This window comes from Anas acuta, chromosome 6 (assembly GCF_963932015.1).
Source record: "Anas acuta chromosome 6, bAnaAcu1.1, whole genome shotgun sequence".
Lineage (NCBI taxonomy): Eukaryota > Metazoa > Chordata > Aves > Anseriformes > Anatidae > Anas > Anas acuta.
The window spans coordinates 33,829,763-33,851,443 of NC_088984.1; the positions used below are offsets into that span (position 1 = coordinate 33,829,763).

General features: G+C 39.3%; 2 long non-coding RNA genes across 6 annotated transcripts in view; one reads left to right on the top strand and one right to left on the bottom strand.

Annotated features, from left to right (window-relative positions):
- The window catches only part of LOC137858537 (uncharacterized), a 61,997-nt gene extending 45,401 nt beyond the window's left edge, over positions 1 to 16,596 (top strand). For 2 of the 3 annotated variants that reach the window (XR_011097813.1, XR_011097815.1), the window contains exons 3-6: positions 1,965 to 2,103; positions 11,333 to 11,526; positions 14,298 to 14,382; positions 16,235 to 16,596. This is a non-coding gene — a long non-coding RNA (uncharacterized lncRNA). Of the gene's footprint in view, positions 1 to 1,964; positions 2,104 to 3,097; positions 5,144 to 11,332; positions 11,527 to 14,297; positions 14,383 to 16,234 lie in introns of those variants that run through there. The other variant, XR_011097814.1, reaches the window with a different exon arrangement.
- Positions 16,593 to 21,681, bottom strand: part of LOC137858536 (uncharacterized) — a 127,928-nt gene continuing 122,839 nt past the window's right edge. For 2 of the 3 annotated variants that reach the window (XR_011097812.1, XR_011097810.1), the window contains one exon: positions 16,593 to 21,222. This is a non-coding gene — a long non-coding RNA (uncharacterized lncRNA). The remainder of the gene's footprint in view (positions 21,223 to 21,681) is intronic. The other variant, XR_011097811.1, reaches the window with a different exon arrangement.

The following is a 21,681-nucleotide window of genomic DNA, read 5'->3' on the forward strand; positions in this document are numbered from 1 at the left end:
AGTCATGTAGAAAGGACATACGTTTGTCCGTCGATTGATTGGTCTGGTTTTGATGTTGACATTTTCTGGTATAAAGGTAAAGGAAGAAGTAGCAATGATATTTTCAGCATCGTGCTGCTGAAATAGACAATGTGAATCTTTTTGTGTGGTTTATGATCATGCAATATGGCATTTGAGCCCCCACTTCGTTTATGCCCACCTTCTGCTTATAGTCTCTGTTCTCACAGAAATAATTTTTGGGACAGTTGTAAGCTGAACACAACCATGGGTTTAGCTGCTATTCTGGTACACCATGTTGATTGGGATTTTGTGTTACTTTTACATATATATATATATATATATATTTATTTATTTATTTATTTATTTATTTATTATTTTTTTTGAGAGGGATTTGGATCTTGCTAGAGGAGATAACTTGGCCTTTCACATACAGTGTCTCGATCTGGTGATATTAAAGATCTTATGCAGCAATAAGAAATAAGTTCTTTGCTTCTTAGACGTGGTACTCATTCATCTTATTTTAAAATCAATTAACTACCTGGTATGATTGGTTAGCTTACTGTAGTACAGCTGCATATCTCACTGGTTTCACGTATCAACTTCATTTTATATATATAATAGAAAATTGTGAAGTCTCTGAAATTTTCTACTCTGTTTCTAAATGGAAAATGTTATTTTTGTACTAAATACCATTATAGGATTTTGTGTCGTAATACATTTCTAGTTTTCATGAAGTGGCAATCAGTGCTGAGCAGGTTATTTTACCTTAAAAGGGAACTTACAGCCATAGTCTAAGAACCTTCTTGATTGCCAGTCCACATATAGGAAATGTTATTTGAATCAAATATTGTTTATATTTTTATCCATCTTTGTGGTAATTTCCAAGGGCTCTACTTAAGTTTTTGGCTTCCTTTATAAAAGTACATGCAACAAAAGTGTTGCTATTGCCAGCTTGTATCCCTGCTCTTCTTTCTTTTTCTTTTTTTTTTTTTTAGTCCTAACTATCAGTTTCTTTAACAAAAGATATTAACTCTCTTTGCAAACTTGTCTCATAGAGAAGAAAAATATTCCTCCCTCTAAAGAAAATACTAGTTATATTTAATGATGAAAACAAATCATTGTAAGAGAAGGCAGAAGGCAACTGGAAGAAAAATCTGGGGAGTAGCAAGCTGTAAAAGCACCTAGTTTCTCACCATTCTGAGAACGGATTTTGGTTTTCTTAGTAGAATTGAGTTTTAAGGAATACTTATAAGTAGCAAACTTACTCAATATTAAAGAGAGTTCAAATCTTGTTCTGCTGAATGCCAAATAAATAGTAAACTAAATGGTAAAAGGTCCTCAGCTGAGCAGTCTCATCTTTCAAAGGCTCTGGTCACTGAGGCCAGAGGAGCTCAGTAAGCATCAGCAGGTTCTCAGTGGGCAAATGGAAAGCATAAATGAGAGTAAGAAATTTTCAAGATTGATCTTAAACATGCATGAGTGGAACCGCTTCATGCTGGGTCAGGAAAAGAAGATGGAGCAGTGGGTGATGCTGGCCAAACAACTTGTCTGTACTGCAAGGGCTTGGCATATTTCAGACCTCAGAAACCGGTTGTTCTCCATGATTTCTGCTCTCCCACTAAAGAGAAGATGCCAGTCATGTAACAATTGCAGGATGGAAATCAAGGGTTATATATGTGATCCAGCCAAGCTTTGCTTAAGATCTCTAGATGCAGATTAGTACGCTAGGCAAAAATAATAGACTTAAAAGTGGCAGGCTTTAAGGCTTTCAGCTGTGAACATTTATCATGTAGCTTAGAAAGGTTTGGCCACCAGCATAAGCTGTCACAATATGTGCATGCAATAGATTTTGTTAAAACATGCCCCATGTTTGCAAATGGTCTTGACCATAAAAATTGATGCTATTTGAAAATGTTTGGTGGATGTATAAAGCACATAGAGTGAGAACATCTTGTTTATTGCAGCTCACCCATCATCTACCCAGAAAAACATCTGCAACCTGCTGAGAGCCCAAGGCTGTAGGATCTGCAACCCTTTTCACAGTGTGTGATTGGTTGAGGGGCTGCCTGTGCAGCTCAGAGTTTCTCTGCCTTGTGAGCAGAGGTAAGTGTTCAAAAAACTTTCACTACCTTTCTGCTTCTCAGCTGTAAATTAAAGAATTTGGAATAGGTGGAGCTCCTGTCTTACCAAGTTTTTTCCTGGCTCAGCCACCTTCCTCCTCCTCTAAATACAGCTGCTCTAAGTGCTGCTTCTAACAAAGTGGTCTTCAATTATGCAGCTTCTCTAACACAGGCAAGGTAGGAGATGATTTATATGGGACAACAAAAAGGCAATTCCTTAGCTGAGGAGGATTCAGTCTGGCACGTATCAAAGGTGGCAACATTAATGAGAGCATTGCCAAGAGTTGCTTTACATAGTGTCTGTTAAGCAGCCAAAGCATACTCACTACTCCCTCCTTTAGCCAGGATTCTGTTTTGTGAAAGAAATTTTATGGGAGTTTCATACACCCAGAACAACAGTCAGAATCTGCATTTCAGGCAGTTTGGTTCATAAATAAATCTTATGATTATGTCATAGATACTTGTGTAAATCATGTAAGATGTAAAATCTTGCTGCATTATTATTAAGAAATGTAATTTTCATGAACAAAGAACAATTGGAAAAAGAAATAATAGCTGGTCTTAGAGATTTGGCACTTCCTTTTCTGCATAATACTGACTGCCTAAGTGAAAGAATATATATGACAAGCAAGGTGGTTACAGAGTCTGCATCCGCTGATGATGAAGGGAATGGGCCAATGCTCAGGTATGCACTGAGCATCCAGCCCTAGAGCTGCTGAGCCACCAGTGTGTCCCAGGGTATAGGACTCAAGACTGCTCCCTCCTGGTGCTCGCTCTGGTTCATTAGCATTTAGAGAAAAATAAGTTGACACAAGAAAATCTGCATAGTGTAGGCTATTAACATTTTCCATCTGCTTCCTCAGTTACAAAGGTTATAGCATACTACCATCTTTCCCACTTGTGCAGCCTGCTTGCTATTTTATACTAATGCTTTAAAAAAAAAAAAAAAAAAAGGCTGTTGGATGTGTTTTCTCTAGGGTGTGTACTGCTGTTTCTGCAAGCATCTCCCTTGTTCTGGGTCCTGAAAACTCAGCAAATCCTGCATCTGAAACTAGTAGCCATAGAGACGCGCAGCTTTGGCAGCATACTGCCTCTGTGCCTAGGCAGTATATATATAACAAACAAGTTGTCAGTAAATTAAATGTGTTGTATCTGATCCGTGCCAAGGTCCACAAACTCTTAAATATAGAGTAATGGTTTAAAGTCTCCACTTAATGCTATCTGTGCTCCTTATGAATGTTGCTCACTTGGTCCTTATGTATTTGTTAGATGCTACCCGTGCTGTGCAACAGGGATTGCAGTATGCTCTGTATTTATCTAGTCTGAATCTGTATGCACTAATCCTATGCACTGAGAAACACATTAAGTCAAACTTATGTCCAAATCTATAAGCAGCGTAAGAATCTACTTAAGAAAATATCATTATTTAAGAATCAAAAGGAGTAAAATATATGGGCAAGGTTAGAAAAAAACAAGCCAGACTGGTGATGTTCTCCATGGTTACTAATTTGGAAATCTCTACATTTAGAAAACATACAGCTGAGAGGAATGGCCATAGGAGGTTTAACAATGCTTTTGAGCATGCTTCCCAGTTTGCTTCTCCAGCCTTCCCTTTATGTGTATGTTTATTATGGCAACATGTATGCAGAAAGCGTGTATGCATGGGAGACCTGCAATAACACTGTTGAATTGTATCCACAAGATGTACCACCACTTCATATTTCTTTTTCAAATGCTACCTGCAGATCTTAGTGTAACAATGATCTGAGAGAACTTTTGATCCATTTTCATGAAGTTTTTCTGTGAATGCTTCTCCTGCTTGCACACTGCGAAAGGCCTAACACTGTGTTTTGCTCTGCTCTCTCTTTCACTGCCTCAATCCCTGTTCCCAGCAGTTAAAAGGTAGGGATTTTCCCTGCCTAGTGAAACACTTACTGTCAATAGCAATTTTTTAGAGGAACAAGCTATATTACAAAGGTTAGGGAATTTTGTAAAGATCATAATCACCTAAAGGCTTCATTAACCTTTACAAAATAGTTGTTGCTGCATTGCACAACATAGGATTAAATTACCATTAACAGACAGCAATTAATGACTGTAACAACTTCAAAGTACCACAAATAGTGTTCATAGTGTTCCTGATACCAGTCTCCTATCACAAGTTTTATTCCAGCAAACAAACTTGAAAGAAGATCCTCAATGACAAAGCCTAGTTTATGGTGTGTGCACTCCAGGAAACATATTTATCTAAGTTTATTAGTGTCTGACAGAACATTACAGTGAGATGGGGTTGGAATAACCAGCTGCAATAACATCACCTTCTTTCTGCAGGTATCCCATAAACTAAGATTTTTGTGAATAATAATCACTTATAGTAATGAGTCCTGACCCTTTTGTTTGAGTAGATACCAGAGACCAGAATTCTGTGTTTTCCTGAAATCTTTTTAGCCAGGCACTGAGCTGATGATCCATGCTCTGCTAAACAGGCATGCAGAAATTAGATTAAAGCCTTTTTAAACTACTTCAACAAATAATCTGTTTGGCCACAAAGAAATGAAGCTTAACCTGTATTATTAAGCTAGACAGAAAAGCTTCTCCAGTCTCAGCATTGTTATTTGTTATTATTTTTACTGTTCATTTGTAGCAAGCCTTCAGGAATTTACGAAGCCAACAAGTGTACAGTGAGTAAAGCAGAATATAATGTGTTGAATTAGAAAAAATACGTATATTCTACAAACTAGAGTGGCACAATCTCAAACTTTGGGTAAAAGAAGAGTATTGGCATATAAGTTAGACATGTTGGTGTATACATAAAGGAAAATAAAGTTTAATATAACCAAGTGGTATTACTTAAATAACTTAAGTTTTCAGGATGGAAAAGACAAAAATTATGGTGCTCTGTAATTTAGTTCCTTTGTGATACATATGTATATGAGGGATTTCACACTTAGTTTTAAATCTCTCTAAATATGGAGCTATATTCTCAAATTTTGTCCACTCATGACTACAATATCCAACTAGTTCTCAAGCATCAGTTCATGAATTTATAGAATCTTGGAATATCCCAAGTGGGAATGGACCCATAAGGATCATTGAATCCAACTCCTAGTTCCACACCAGATGACCTGAATCCAAGCCCTTTGTCTGGAAGTGTTGTCCAAACGCTTCTTGAACTCCCGCAGACTCAGTGCTATGACCACATCTCTGAGGAGCCTGTCCCAGTGCTTGACCACCCTCTGGGTACAGAACCTTTCCCTAACCCCCATCCTGACCCTCCCCTGTCCCAGCTCCATGCCGTTCCCTCGGGTCCTGTTGCTGTCCCCAGGGAGCAGAGCTCAGCGCCTGCCCCTCCGCTCCCCTCGTGAGGGAGCTGCAGGCCGCCATGAGGCCTCCCCTCAGCCTGCTCTGCTCTGGGCTGAACAAACCAAGCCCCTTAGCCACTCCTCACGTATTTTGTCCTGTAGACCCTTTGTCATCTTTGTAGCCCTCCTTTGGAACCTATCTAGTAGTTTGTCCTTTTTATGCTGTGGTGCCTGAAACTGCACGCAGCGCTTGAGGTGAGGCCGCAGCAGTGCAGAGCTCGACCCTCCCTTCCCTCAGGCAGCTGGCAGTGCTGGCCCTGAGGCACCTCTGGGTGCAGTCAGCCATTCTGGCTGCCAGGCACACTACTGATGCACATTCAGCTTGCTGTTGACCTGGATCCCTTGCCACGGGGCTGCTCTCTAGCCTCTCATCATCAGTCTGTATGTATGCCCAGGGTAACCCCATCCCAGGTGGGGAATCTGAATCCCAGGTGCAGAATCCATCACTTGCTCTTGTTGAACCCCATGCAGCTGGTGATTGCCTAGCCTTCTAACTTGTCAAGATTTCTTTGCAAGGACTCTCTACTGCTGAGGGATCAAAACTTCCTACTACTTTAGTGTCGTCTGCAACCTTCCTTAGTATACCTTCAAGGCCTGCATCCAAGTCATTTATGGAGATGTTAAAGGGAACTGAAGCCCTGGGAAACCCCACTCATGACTGGCCACCAGCCTGATGTAACCCCATTTCCTATAACCGTCTGAACCCAACCCATCAGCCGGTTGTTCACCCATCACATTATGTATTTGTCTAGCTGTATGCTGGACATTTTGTCCAGGAGGGTTGTGTGAGAAACCATATTGAAAGCTTTGCTGAAATCCAAAAAGATTACATCAAGTGGCTTCTGTTAGTCAACTAGGTAGGTGACCTTGTAATAAAAGGAAGTTAAGATTGTTAAATAGGATTGGCCCATCCTGAACCTGTGTGGGCTGTGACCAGTGACTGCATTGTCAGTCATAATATTCTCTGTAATTTTACCAGATGCTAAAGTGAGACTGACAAGCCTGTAATTACCAGGGTTGTCTTTCCTGCTCTTCTTGAAAACTAGAACAATGCTTGCCATCTTCCAGTCATTAGGGATCTCTCCAGGTTCCCAAGACTGTTGAAAAATAATTGAAAGAGGTCTCACAATGATATCAGCCAACTCTGAATACCCTGGGATGGATCACAAGGGGCCACGTAGACTTATATACAGCCATCTGGAGCAGCAAAGCCTGCACATAGAATCATAGAACGGGATCTACTGGGTTGGAAGGGATCCCAAAGGATCATCAGGTTCAACACCTGGCTTTACCCAGGTCTACCAAAAAATCAGAATTCAGACCATATGAAAGAGCCTAGTCCAAGTGCTTGAGGTCGTTCCCTCTTGTCCTGTTGCTAGTTATCTGTGAGAAGAAGCTGACCCCCTGCTCCCCACGAGTTCCTTTCAGGTAGTTGTAGAGAGTAATAAGGTCTCCCTACTGAGCTGTACTTCTAGTGGCCATACACTTTCTGCCTCAGCTCTAGAGGAAGAACCGTGTTCAGCCAAACCAACCTTCTGTCCCACCTGCTTGACTTCTGACGTTTGGGAATTGCCTGTTTCTGTGTCCTTAAAAACTGTCCAGCACTGAGGGATCCCAATATCTTCAAAAGCATTTTCCCAGGGGGCCTTCCTAACTACTTCCCTCAGCATCCTTGAAGTCTGCTCTCTGTGTATCCAGGGTTGAAGTTCTGCTGGCAGTTTTCTTCCTGTCACCAAAGATTTTCAACTCAGCTGCTTCATGGTTACTGTGGCCAAGATAGGCACAAGTTGCTGTTTTACTCATGAGACTCTTGTTGTTTACAAGCAGCAAGTCTAGGAGGGCACCTTTCCTACTCAGCTCCCTCAGTACCTGTACCAAGAAATTATCATCAAGACCTTTTAGGAATCTCCTGGACCTGTCTGTATCAGCTGTGGGGTATTCCCAGTTCACATCTGGCAAGCTGAAGTAAACCGTAAGGTGTCTGATCTAGAGATATCTCTTAGTTCTTTAAAGAATAGTTCATTGGTCTTGTTGTCCTGGCTGGGTGGTCTACAGTAGGGTTCCACAACAACACTCACTTTATTTGCTTGTCCTTTATTTATGCAATACTATTTCATTGACGCAGAATTATATCTAGATGAGGAACTGAGATAACAGAGTAAGGTCTGTAGTAGCTAATAATTTCAGATTACTGTATGAAATGCTTTTTGGGACAATTTAGAGTTCTAAGTAGTAATATTTAAAGATGCACATACAGTTGCCTGTGACCGCAGATAGAGTTATAAGTAGCAAGCACAGCAAAGTTGATTTTAGCTGGTGACATCTCGGAGCGCAGCCAGAGAACAATGCCCACAAGGGGCAGAGGCCAGTTTATGATAAACTTTTTTCATGTTCAGAGTATTTCCATAACAAAGAAGGAACCGAGTTATTTTATATCCTTGTTCATTTGTATTCTAGCTGACTTAAGGTCACTTTTATTGATTTGAATAGGAGATGTACCATGTGCATTGCATTAAAATAATTTGGGCTACCTTTCATAAAAAATAATGTCTCTTATTTCCTCATTTAATTATATTATTTTTTTCTCTTATTCCAATCCTTCCAAAGATGACAGCATGAGAGGTGATGGAGAGGGCACTGCAGCATTTTGGGTGAAAGACCTGGGGGCTGAGGTTAGGAAACCCAATGCAGAGATTAGTGTGGGCAGAGGTAGAGCCAGAGAGCTAGAAAGGCATGGTGTTGTGAACTGGCTGAGTTCCAATAAGCAGTTACAGCTGTGGATTGTGTTACTGCTAGTTAAAAGAAAACACAGCAATGAAGCACGTGATGTGTGTACGCAATATAGTCTTGAAAAGGGAAGTTTTCAAATTCTAAAAAGATGCCGTACAGATACTGGGAATATATGGGAAGAACAAAGGCTGTCTGAAGTCTAGCAAGACACTGGCATTGTTCTTCAGTCCTTGAAGCTGCAAGACAAAATGGATACAGGCTTTGGTTAATATTCTTTACCTGTGCTATAGTAGCAAGATGAAGCCTTGGTACCAAACTATTGTGAGATGTTTTTGTATGGTGTTCCATTTATTTCATTTATAAGGTACCTTTCATTTGCTATGGTTGATTAAAAAGCTTGATAAGCACATACATAGATCCTTTGCTAAAATGAGATCTTTGAATCTCTCTCTAGTAATATGAAGTGCATGTATACATGTGAGTATACATTTGATGTGAAGAGGTCCTCTCTTTTCACTTTCTTTGGGTTGGTTTCTACCTTTTTTTGTCGTTGTTGTTAAACAAATGTACTGGATTTCATATTATTTTTTTCATGAGTCTGCTCAAGAAAAAGCCACTTCTTTGGAAAAAAATTTGAAAGTATTTCATGCAGATTTTTATTTTTAACTCTTAATATTAGCTGAAATAATTTCATACCTGTAAAAGTATCAGCAAAAGTTTTCTACATTTTTTTTTTCAGTTGTTTGCAAGTTTGGTTAAGACATTTAGAGAGGAATTACTACCTGCTCATCTTCACAAGCTAGAAAGGGAGGAGAAGTGGTTGCGTAGCAACATCACCTCCAAATAACCAGGCATTTTCAAATTTTATGCAACATTACAAAGAAGAAAGAAATTCAATTTCAGCCAAGCTGAATATTTTATAGGAAATTTATTCTCAAGCCTACTGATGGAATAACCATTTCCCTTAATCATCTTCACAGCAAAGAAAGGAACCTAAAATTTGACTTCTTGATAGCTTTGAGATCCAAAACATACATGTTGTATATTCAGAAAAGCTACAGTGATTGCCACTCTTTACCACAACTTGTTCTGCCATCAGCCAACAACAAACTTGTCTTCAGATAAGGTACTTCGTAGATTTGTGTGGCTTATTTCTGTACTAACTAAAATCATGAGAGCTGTTTGGCCATCTCAACAGCACATAATAATGAATTTAACTTTTAAGTATAAAGTGAAAAGTGGCACACTGAGTCAGGTAAACGCTATTAGTCCTGAAATGAATCACCAAAATCATAATTGCAGCAGTATGGAGGAAATATTGCTATGTTCAAGTACAAACTTTATTCCCAGGAGTCAAAGTTTATTATTTGCCCTGACGCTGTATTTTATCAGTTATTTGCTGCTTTCAGCCTGCCTAGACCTGTGGCAATACACAAGAAAAATAATTTAGAAGTGTGCAATATAACTCCGCCTTTTTTCTGTAATATAGAGAAAAGCAATATAAATAAATAGAAACATACAAAATACACAAAAGAAAACTAAAGAGTTAAACGAGAGAAAATTAACAGCTATACAAAAATAATCCTAAATCAATACTTATCAGGCTTCTTTTCTGATGGGAAATGGTTAAAGTCTCTCAGTATGCCAAATATGCAGAGGGGAAAAAAAAGAAGTCCTACAGGACTTGTTTTCAGTCCTACAGTTAAAGTTCAGCTGTGTAAAAAATGACTTCTCCTTCCTTTGTTAAATGAGATAACCAAACAGGAAAGCCAACACAGTAATTTCAGGAAATATGTCTCTGGGTAGAAGGTTGTCACAAGTGCTTGTTCTTGGTCTCCAGGTTAGGTGTGAAACTTCTTGCTCTGATCTCAGCTCCAGATGTGGTAGTTCTCCTCTCGTGACTATTTTTGGTAGATCTGGATGGGTAGCTCTTAGCACTGTGCTAGTCCCATGAAGCACACACTTGGTTGCAGCTTACCAAAATAGCCTGAACACCATGAAAGGCAGATAAGGATGAGCCTAGGGAAAGGAATCCAGAATACACTTTCTTAGAGGTCCTGCACATTGGTGGTGAATTACATTGTGGGTCCGACAGTGATTGCATGTTAGAAGCATTGCCACTGAGTTTGTATATGCACATGAGAACATGAAGTGGCTGTGTGGTATTTAGGAGACCAATAAATTGAGCCCGTTTTACACTTTAGAAGGAAACTTTACAAGACAGACATTCATTGCATATTCACAGCCTGTCTTGCCTAACTGTAGGCCCTTGTGATTATCCTTACCTTGCAAATACTGTTGCTCGGCACATATGGCTGTTTGTTGTTGTTGTTGTTGTTGTTGTTGTTTTTTTGTTGTTTTTGTTTTTTTCCCATGCCTCCTCTATGCAGCTGTACATCTTTCTGCACCTTTGGCAGTCGCGCTGCTCACACAGGAAAAATGCTTGTGGGTTGTGTTTGGGTGTGTTGTCACGGTACTGCAAAACATGTATGTGCTGTTGCTGGTATGCTCATATTTGGATTCAAGGCAAGCTAATAGTAATTATATCCTCATTAACGCACTTATAATTTCAAGGTTTTGCTGCCCTCTGCTTTGGCTACAGATGTTTGTGAATAAAGAACAGGTGTAATGTGAAGCCTATCGTTCCTGCCCCCATGACCCTCTGAAGAGGTCCCACCTGCTTCCTGGGTGGCAGAACTGTTATCTTCAAATAATCTAAATGAAAAAATACAGATGGATATATCACTTGTTAACTTACCATCAGTTTGTTTGTTTCCTTTTTTTTTTTTTTTTTTTTTTTTTTTAGCCACTCTGCAAGTTAGGTGCTCAGATGATATTTGCATGATTCTTTCCAGCCATCACGAGGGCTAGGACACCCTCTTATGAAAACAGTGAAAGCTGTGAACACAAGGGTAAAAGTACCTGAGTACCTGTACTAGAGACTTAAAATCATGCTTAGTCAACAGAAGTGGTTGTTGGGTGTGACTGATTAGTTATTTTTGTAAGGAGAAACGTAAAGCAGGACAGGACAGGTCAGGAGAAGTGAAGCTATTGCTATTGCAAGGACATCCCAATAAGTGTGACAGCTAATGCAATCAATAATTTTTTCTTTTATTTTAGAGCATTCAGTCAGCGCGTTCAATGTACTGAGAACATGGTGCAGAGGAAATGCAATGAGTGGGCCCATTCCCGTGCTGATGAAAGCTTAGTCATCATCTCCACGGTTAAGGAACGATCCAGCTGAGCTCCAGCTTCAGCAGGTTAAAATACAGTTAAGACTGGAACAGGAGAGCAAGATAGTAGATCTTTCACTTGTAAGTAGGCACTAATTCTGAACTTTTGCTAGGCATTTGTCAAAACGTAGGAGATGTAACTGAAGCCAATCTTTTGCACGATTTTCAGAGCTTTGCGATATCACAGTTCGCATACCAACCCTTTACTAAAACCCAAAGGTATATTTTGAGTACAGCTTGAGGTGTAAAGTACATCTGTAAAGATGATTTACATCTGTAAAGATGATACATTTACCAGGAATGTACTCAGCTCTTGCTTGTAGCTTTAGCTTCTTCAAGAAAAAAGTACTTGCTTTGTGAAGAGTTACTATGTAAAAAAGGAGACGTTTGAACATGTCTTTTAGACTCCCCTGCCAAATCTGTATAAGCCGCTGATATAAAGTAGAATAATCACTATCTTACATTGCTTAAGATTCAGACAGATCAGTGGCTCCTTAAGTCCCTTGGATCAAGTTAGAATTAATATATGATAAAGCAAAAATACCATTTAGTTCTTTTGTGTATGGAACATCTGAAAATCTTTGGAAACGTCTGGTGGTGCATAAGTCCAGGTATTGTGAACATCTATTCAAAGTTAAATATTTAAGATATTTTATTTTTTTTTTTTAAATCTGTATTCTCCCATTTGTCCTCCCCCTTTTGATTACTATAGTGATTACTGTATGAAACTGGCACTTCAGACTTCCAGGATAGTTTTATTTATTTTTAATTTCCTTTGTGAGCTGTTTTATCATGAGCAACTATTTTTCGTCTTTGCCTCTCTAAAATTTCAGCATGTTAGTTTTTTATATGATACAGTTCTTTTGTGTTTGATTTTTTCAGTGTTTTTCTAAAGAAGTTGGCCCAAGGTAGTCCCCATATTTTTTCAACTGCACTTACATTTTCTATTTAAATCTGCATTTTGCCTGCCTCTGCTCTTATATGCCTAGTCCTTAAATCCTTTATTAAAATTCCTGGGTTTTTATAATTTCCTCCATACTCATTTTAAACTGGATGAACACAACACAGTAATGTTGATGGATTACTTTTATATGTTTGGATTTGAATTTCTAATCTGCAAACCATTCATATTTTTGTCTCTTCTTTCATTAAAGAAAATGAATGTACCCAGAAATAGTCAACTTTTTTATTCTATCTTTAATAAAAATGAAGACGATCAAACTGGAAGCCACACTTCAGCACAACAGTTCAAGTATTATTATTTCTATTTATTTATTTTATGGAGCTGTCATTTGGCATGAGGGAAAGAAATGAGACTTGAAAAAATAAGAGGGATAAAAAGACATTGCTTTATTATGAGGGGAACGTAACAGTCTGGCTATTTTAGTGTTCCTTTCTGAGCTGTCTGCAAGTTTCACATTTGCATGCTATGGCGACAGGCATTTTTAGTGTTCGCTAAAGTTAATGTTGTCTTGAAGTAATTAATTGGCAAAGAAGCTACTTACTGCTATCTGGGGTATTGTGGTTATACTGCAGTGATATCTCTGATTTCATTTTATCTAATATAATTTATTCCCATTTTCCTCTACCAATATAAAAAGTCTTAACAAGCGAATGCCCTCAACTTTTCTCTCAGGAGACATCCTGATGGTGGGTGACCTCACAGACCACTAAGCAAAAAGTTGTTCTTCCAAAATGCATAGAACTTCCTAGCCTCGAGCCGGTTTACCAAGAGATTTGTCAGAGATCTGGATCTGAAGCTCATCTCATATATGGTAGTAGTGTATAGAACAAGCAGCTCTAATACAAGCTAACAGCCGTAACTGGATAACACATAGCTTCCAAGGTGCCTGCTGACATGGGAAACGTTCCCCTCCACACGACCAGCTGTTTTGCATAGTGTTTTAGAATAAAATGCTACTAATTCTAAGAATAGTGACCGTGCATTTTTAATCTGCGTTGGTCACTAATCAATTGGAAACATGCAATGGTAAAAGGAAAGAACAGAGTAATTTTAAAAATTCACAGATAAAGTGATGGTGGTAGTTCTTGAAAGCTTACTTTTTATATTTCTAAATATCTATGTAGTACTAGGAACAGATTATAGGAAAATCTACCATAATACAAGACTTTATCAGAAGCCGGTTCTGTTGTTTTCCAGGGGGGAAAAAAAAAAAGATTTTAAACATTTTATAAAATTTTATAAAAATATATTTGTAGCCTACTGTAAAATATTGGTGTAATCATTATTGATATTTGCAGTCTAGGAACTGTGACAGAGGATTAATTATGCCCCTAATTTCTGGAGCTATGAATAAGCAAAGTAATTTAGTTGAACTTTCATTGACATCTTGCCAGCGTATGTGCTCATTAATGTGATTTGTCTATTAGGCTCATACTCTAGTGGTTAATTTAATACTTAAATGCTAATAAAAATTACCAATATGGTAATCTGTGGAATTTAGTTGCTTTGGGAGGGAGCATCTTTCATTTACTGCTGTTGTGCCTCAGGATTGGATAATCCCCAAATAAGAGGTTCCTAAAAAATATCTTCAGTGAAAGAATGTGAAAAGATAAAATGATACATTTCCAGAAAAGATAAAGACAGAACTAGTTAAATCCATTTCGGACTAATGAAGGCCATAGAGGTGATTTATATGCTGAAGACCATGTATTTATCCACACTTCTCAGGGTGAGAGTGGAATAAATAGACAGACCAAATGGTCCAGATGATTCTCCACTCGCTGCAGTGACTAGTCATTCAAATGCTGTGCTTTGCATTGTGTTTTAGTCCTATAGATTCCATATTGATCCATGCCAAGCCTCTAACAAAAGCTTTGCTTCCCAGCAGCAGTGAAAGCAAGACGTCTCTTCTTCTAACAACTGCCAGCCTTCAGCAGTCATCTCTTCCTTGACCTGGTATTTTGAACACACCGGTGAGTCTGCGTGCGTGATCTAGTTTCATAGCTGAGCCTGCATAACACCTCTTAGGAAAAGTTCAGAAACTCTTGCAGCTTGCATTTTGTCCAGCTATTTTTCTTTGTATGTGTCATAGAATAACTGTAGAATGTAGTTATATAATATATGGAATAATATAGATGGCAGCGTACTGGCTGATATCAGGAAAAGGCTTTTGAAGTGGCCTGCCAATGTTCCTGGTTTGGCATGGTTTTGCTGCATGTTTTCGAAAACACCTGCCATTTTCTTTCAGTCTAAACTTGAATGATACTCTCTGAGCACACACCTGCCACTATCCAGGAGCTGGGGCATGTGCAGACTAGACTTACTGACACCTGCAGGCCCCAAGGTATTTGGTATGGGGAGCTGAGTTGCTAACATATATTTACTTTAACATTTAGAGACCATTGCTTTGAAAAGTGAAAATGTGTAAGCAGCCTTTGCAACCGGTATTTTTCTACTCAGTGCCAGCCTAGTCCAAGTCTCAAGGTAGAGACATCTTTGGCACTGTCTACAAAATGTTAAGTAGCCCTAAGCAGCTGGAAATAATGAGCAGATCAGCACATCACCATCAGAAAGCCTAGAAAAGAGGGGGTGGGGGGGCTCGGGGTGCAGGCTTAAAACAATCAGTTATTCAGTGGAGCATGGCTGAATAAGGAAGACCTTAATTCTGTTTCTCCTGAAAGAATACACTCTTCCAAGCACCCAGAATCAGGATTCACATTATTATGTTTCTTCTATGTGCATGCGATCAGTTTTGAGGACATCTGTTAGTGTTGTAATTTTCACAGCAATGTCAACTGAAAGAATTAAGCTACTATCGATAGACTTAATGAAAATATTTGAAATAAAATCACAGGAGATGCAACAACTGAGCTAATAAAGGAATTTGTATCAAGTAGTCATTTGTGAATTTGGCAAGCTCCTCTAGGTAACCCTAATTAAGCCTCTGTGTGTGTCTCTATGAATAAATCGCTAAGCAAGTGAATGAAAGCAGACATTCTAACATCATCTGGCCTTTGCATTGTTAATGATCTTGGCTTGGTATTTTTGACTGCAGAAACACTGCCCCAAAAACTTGTAATTTTCCTGGGGGAAGTGACCCAGTCAGATGTATTACAACCTAGCAGTCATTGAGCTGCTGGACAAACTCTTCTGCTCTGCTGTTTGCTTGGATCTATCAATATGAACAGAATTATATTGTCTAATGGCACATTAAACAAACTAGCATCCTCTAAGCATTGAGAACGATCGATAGCAAAGCATCAATATACTTTTTTTTTTTTTTTTTTTTCCTCTCCTCTTGGACACGTTCTTGTCTCATGGTGATGTAATCTACTCTGTACTGTCCTGGTTTACTGAGAGGGAAGAAGCCCACAGATGCTAGATGTGTCGTTTCATACCACTTAAAAGGGTGCATTCTACAAATGACTAGGCAGTCTGTGGCAAAGTTGAAATATTTAACTTTTAAAGTTAACATTTGGTTTAAATATGTAAAGGCAACCTCCTCTTTAGCGTGAGACATAATGAATACTTTTCAAGTAGTTGTTATGATTATCACTTGAATGTAACTGCATGCTACCTTTCCTAATTAATTTGCAGTCCCAATATATTACTGAGATGCATGAATATTTATGAAGCATCGATATACGGAACAGTAACTTTATTTTGGTACGCATTCAGAACATGTTACTGCATACGTGAAATAACTTGTCGTGCTCCTTGATGAGGACTTTGCAACAGGAAAAATGTGAAAAGGAATAGAAGAGTGATGTGGTGGGAATTAATTGACTTATTTACAGTTTTTTTTGTGTGTTTGTGGACTTCAAGGAATTAATCAGCAGAACTGTTGAAAGCAGATACTGCATGCACCTCAGTATTGCGAACGAGCCTACAATAGCAAGGCTTCAAGAGCAACTCCGAGGCACGTTGAGTTAGCACAGCAATATTGTTATTTAGAGCCAGCGTCACAACGCCCAATATCAACAGATCCCAGAGCTGGAACACAGAGCAGCTCTATAAGGTAAATATATCTACATAAGCTTTTCCTTGGATTTTGTTCCCTGTTGTCAGTGTTAATTTTACCAGCTGCTGCTCCACTGTTACATTGCTGGTGATGGCTCAGGAGTCAGATACAAATTGTGCATATGGATAAAATCTGTACTAAAGCGAAATATTCTCAGCCCTTGTAGCAATGGATTACCCTAATGGTGGTGAGCTGAACGCCTCAGTAAGAATAGCACAGGATGGTCACAACTCCAAGCCTGTGCATGTAGTGGCCAATGCTGCAGTGGTCAATGCAGGGTAGGAAGCTATCGCTCTCTTTCCACACCCAACTGTCCTCCATGCCTGAATGCTCTGTCTCTCTCTCTCTCTCTCTCTCCACCATCCTGCCAACAGCCGCTGATGTAGCCACACTTATTACTGCTCTCTAACCTAGTTCTGTCAAAATGATATAGATGAGCTCTAAAAATACTTAATAGGGATTTTTTTTTTATTTTTTTTAAAACCTACAGCATTTGGGCAAGTGAGGGCTAGGGAACAACTGTCTGTAAGGATGCTCTGGGTGTGTTATGCACATTAGGACAACCACACCTGAAGGTATTTAGAAGCAGCTTTGGGGTGGTGAAGTCTTGAATTTTTCACTCAGCAAGGCTGTTGAATTTGATACAAGGTGAAAAACTGACCAGTCATGAGGCATCCTATGTCAGCCAAATTCAAAAGCCTGATCTTTATTTTATAGACTAGGCATGCACTGGCTGCAACAAATCTTGACCTCATGCAAAAACCTCAGGCTTTAGCTATACATATGCAAATACGTATGCAAAACTTCCCAGCGCAAAACTTGTGTCCATAGGGTAGACAATTCTAAAACAAACAAAAACATTGATCGACAGTCCTAGCAGCCCTGAACAGTTCTAACATGTTAGAATTTCAGTGATTCCATTCAAACAACACATTGTTGTGAGTTTTCATACAGCTTTGAGAATGAATGGTAAACCAGCCTTTTCACTGTATGGGAATTTAAAGCAAGTGGAGCAAGGCAGCATTTCACTATGTATGTGTTTGGGTTATTTTATTCATATTTACACCTTAGGTGTGTCTTGTAAATCTTATTTTCTCTGCTACTTTATCATTTTTTATGACTTCACATCTTAAGGCTTACAGGAATTTATATCTTCAGCTGAGTAACCACATGCAACATGATAAATTGCCACAGGCCAGGCTGTATCCAGCCACTTGGTGAGCAAGTGTAGTTAAGAACGCAGTGATGCCCTCTCCATCCCCATGCCTGCTGTAACTCCTTTGCACTTTGCTTTTCTAGGACCTCTTGGGCTAATCAAAGGTGGCTGCACAGAGCAGAAAAATGTCTAGTTTCCAGGGAGGCAAACTGTTTGACCTTGGAAAGCTTGCCATCTGGTTTTGCCAGGAAGCTAAAGCAAGGGGTAACATTGCAAAGGGTAAGTCTGCTACCTTTCTCTGCAGTCCTCCAGCGGATGGGAAAGGGGTGAAAGCAGCAGGATAGTGGAGCGACTTTGTCTCATTCAGCGTGATCCATTTGTACAGAGGCTGTTCAGGTGAGTTCTTTGTTCATACCCATTTTAAGTAAGTGTCCGTACTCATCCTTCAGGGCTGCAGTCAAAAGTTCTTCCCTGATCCTTCCTCAGATAGAGATCCAGAACTCATGGGATGCTTGCAATGTGACCTTAAGACCTAAGTGTGAACGTCGTGGCAGTAACTAAAGTCGTAGACAAAGGGCAAGATGACTTTTTTTTTTCCTCTGTGTGCTCATTGTCTAGGAGGTGCAACCAGACACTCAGGCACTTCTATCATTTGGGAGCTTCAGCAACTTGCAAGTACACCTATAAGTATGGATAACAAGGTTTGTCTTCTGTTGTTTTTATGCTGTTCGTCCATAGCAGACCTATCACCATTGCACGCTGCATTATTTTGCCCAGTTGAGAGAAGAATATTGTCAAAAAAGGTGACTACACGGTAAGTCCTCAATATCAAAACCAAGTTACTGGAGATACACAGGGATAGCACATACATAAATATTTCTCTTCATATTTTCAAGGGAAAGATGTCTTTATTACAAAGACGGCTGTATAAATAGTTTTTTGTGTGTAAGCTAAAAATTTCCACATAAAGCCAGTATTGCTGTCACTACTTTACTTGGGTATCTTGTGATCTGCCTAATGGGATTGGATTTATGGTGATTTCAGAGGAATGCGGATGGTGGTTTACTGCCACAAACACAATTCCTCTATCTTTGACAATTAAGGTCTGTCTGTTCTTCCCTCCCTCATTCCTTCCCTTCCTCTCTATATATTCTACAAATGCTGCCGCCTTCATGGAATGTACACTCTGTATGGTTACTGTTCTACATGCACCGTGTGTACAGGTGATGTACTACATGCTATGCACGCTGTAGTTGGACTGTATTGTATGCTTTAGTCCGCTAGTATATAGGTAATGTGTTATGCATACAGTGTACACTCTCTATAGTTAGCATGGTCTAAAAACACCCCCAGACACACACACCAACAGTTCCTGTCAGCACTTAATTCCAGTAGAAGGGTCAGCAATAAGAATTTATTATTTCTAGATGATTGAAGTGCATACATTTGCTAGGCATCCAAAGCAAAAATGGTTTATTCTCCAACTTACACACAGGAAGGGCTGCAATACTCATATCCCTTATTACATTTTGTTTTATTTAATTAGGAAAATTTAAGTTTATTATCTCTCTTGAAGATCTATCCACAGCAGAGTCTTCAGGCCTTGAAATGTCAAAACATTTAACACACACACACACGCACACCCTTTATTTTTCTTCTTGGTGTGCCAGTTATTTATAACATAAGTCCTACCAGGCTACACAAAAGCACTCCAAAACTTCAAGTAATCAAAGACTGCCCACATTTTCTTCTTTCTGGTTTAGTCATTAATAGTTGAAATTTATTTATTTTTTTTTCCTGACACATCCATTTTACTCAGGTCAGCTCCTCAGGTCCTCTCCAAGGCTAGATATGAGCAGGACTCAAGTCAGGTATGGTTATGGACATGAGGCTCCTACTCTAGTACCAAGCTCTACTAGAGTAGTACTACTAGTACTACTCTAATACCAAACTGTATTTAGCCTAATTACTCCATTTTGCTTTTGCTTTTAAATATTTTGCTGCTGTTTTAGTTGGTACAAAGCTGTGCTCACATTAAGACTTTTCACAGTTGGGACAGCTGACCAAAGGGATGGTCCTGCACCACATGGCGTCATGCCCAGTGATAAAACCGGGGGGAGTTTGCCAAGGGGGCTGCCATTGCTCAGGGACTGGCTGGGCATCAACTGGCTGGTGGTAAGCAACTGTGTTGTGCAACACTTGGGTGTTTTGGCTTGTTTTTTCCTATTTCAGCAGCTTCTGGCTTGCTCCCCAGTGGGATGGAGGAGAGAATAGAAAAAAAGGTAAAAGTGTGAGGACTTGTGGGCTGAGATAAGGACAGTTTACTGAGTAAATAACAACAATAATAATAAGAGGAATAAAATTAAAAAAACAAGTGATGCACAATGCAACTGCTTGCTACCAGACAACTGCTGCCAGCCAGTCTCTGAGCAAACAGCAGCCTCCATGACCAACTCCCCCCGGTTTTATTGTTCAGCATGATGCCCTGTGGTATGGTACATCCTGGGGCCAGTTGTCCCATCTGTGTCCCCACCCAGCTCCTGGTGCACCCCCAGCCTCCTCGCTGGCAGGGCAGCACAAGAAGCAAAGTCCTTGGCTCTGTGGAAGCACTGCTCTGCAACAATGAAAACATCAGTGTATCAGCATTATTTTCATGCAAAAATCCAAAGCACAGTACTGTACCAGCTGCTAGGAATAAAATTAATGCTATCCCAGCAAAACCAGGACAATCATAAAGGTAAAAAGGCACAGAGAAGGGAAACAGTTACTAGGGTAAGAATATGTTTTGGTTTTTTAGTCCCTACAGCTGTGAATACTTGTAAGTCATGTAACAACATACCTGGGCTTCTTTGACTCTGTTCCTAGATGATGCTATTCCACTCTGTTTGCTACTCCGTTCTGCACAAGCTTGCATCAAATATTATCTATTGTCTTTTGTGACTCTCAGGGTCAGTTTCTTCTTAAGAACTTTATCCCAGCTATCAGTATCCATCTTGGTTAATCAAGTTATACCCAGTCCTTATTCCAACAGAATCTTAGAGATAATGGTCTTGTCACCAATTTGACAGCGGAAGCAAACCAGAAATAACTTGCTCTATTCCACATGTTCTGGCACCAGCCTGAGAATGATGAATACTTTCATAAGTGGCAGTGCAATTCATGGCTCTTCACTCATACGTTTTTGCAACGTAATCTATATCCAATGTGTTTAGCAGATTCAGCTTGCTTTCAGCTAAGCTTTTAATTGAATAAAATCATCACTTTTGGAATATATTTTTATTCTTTCTAAGAAGGTTACCCATTACAGCTGTGGGACTTGGTGAGTCACTGATTTTTCCTCTATTTTACTGCTGACCATCTTTGAGCCTACAACAACATCTGAAAGGAAAAAAGGTCTGTCACTGTATATCCTCACCTGGCCACGTGATGCAGTCTGTGCCATTTAGTGATTTGAAACAGTCAGTCTGTGTTACTGCCCATCTCTGTCTGGCACATGGGAACCTTTAGAGATGTTTGCTTGAACTCAATTCTTCCAGACTCCAGAAGACAATTCCTTAGTCCTAGGATGCTGACTCTCCTTACTGCTCTTTCTAACATAGGTTCAGGCTGTTCTACTTGATGCAAAATTATTTCCACCTAAATGAGAGAAGACAGAGATGGAGACAGAAATTTAACAGAAAGCTGTGCTGTATTCATCTTTCTGATGTTCTATTTCTGAATAGTCTGATAGTTAATAGCATCTTAATAATTAATCTGTATAGAAATTAATCTGTACAGAAAAAACAGGATTAATGAACCAAAAGAAAAATAAGCATCAGAAACTCAAAAGATCAAGCAAATATACCATGGTGGTATGACTGAATAAAAAGCAGGCATTAAAATACTGATGCTTCATCTTTATATGAAAGTTTGTAATTGGAAGAGAAAATGCTACAACATGTATCTATTATCATGATGACAGAAGCCGTAATGAACATGGGAAGCATTACAAACTGTCTAATCTCATTTATGGCCGGTATGCCTTAAATCAAATCATCGCCGTTTCAATTATACGACCAAATCTCAATCTCTGATCAGAGAGACAGAAAAGGACAT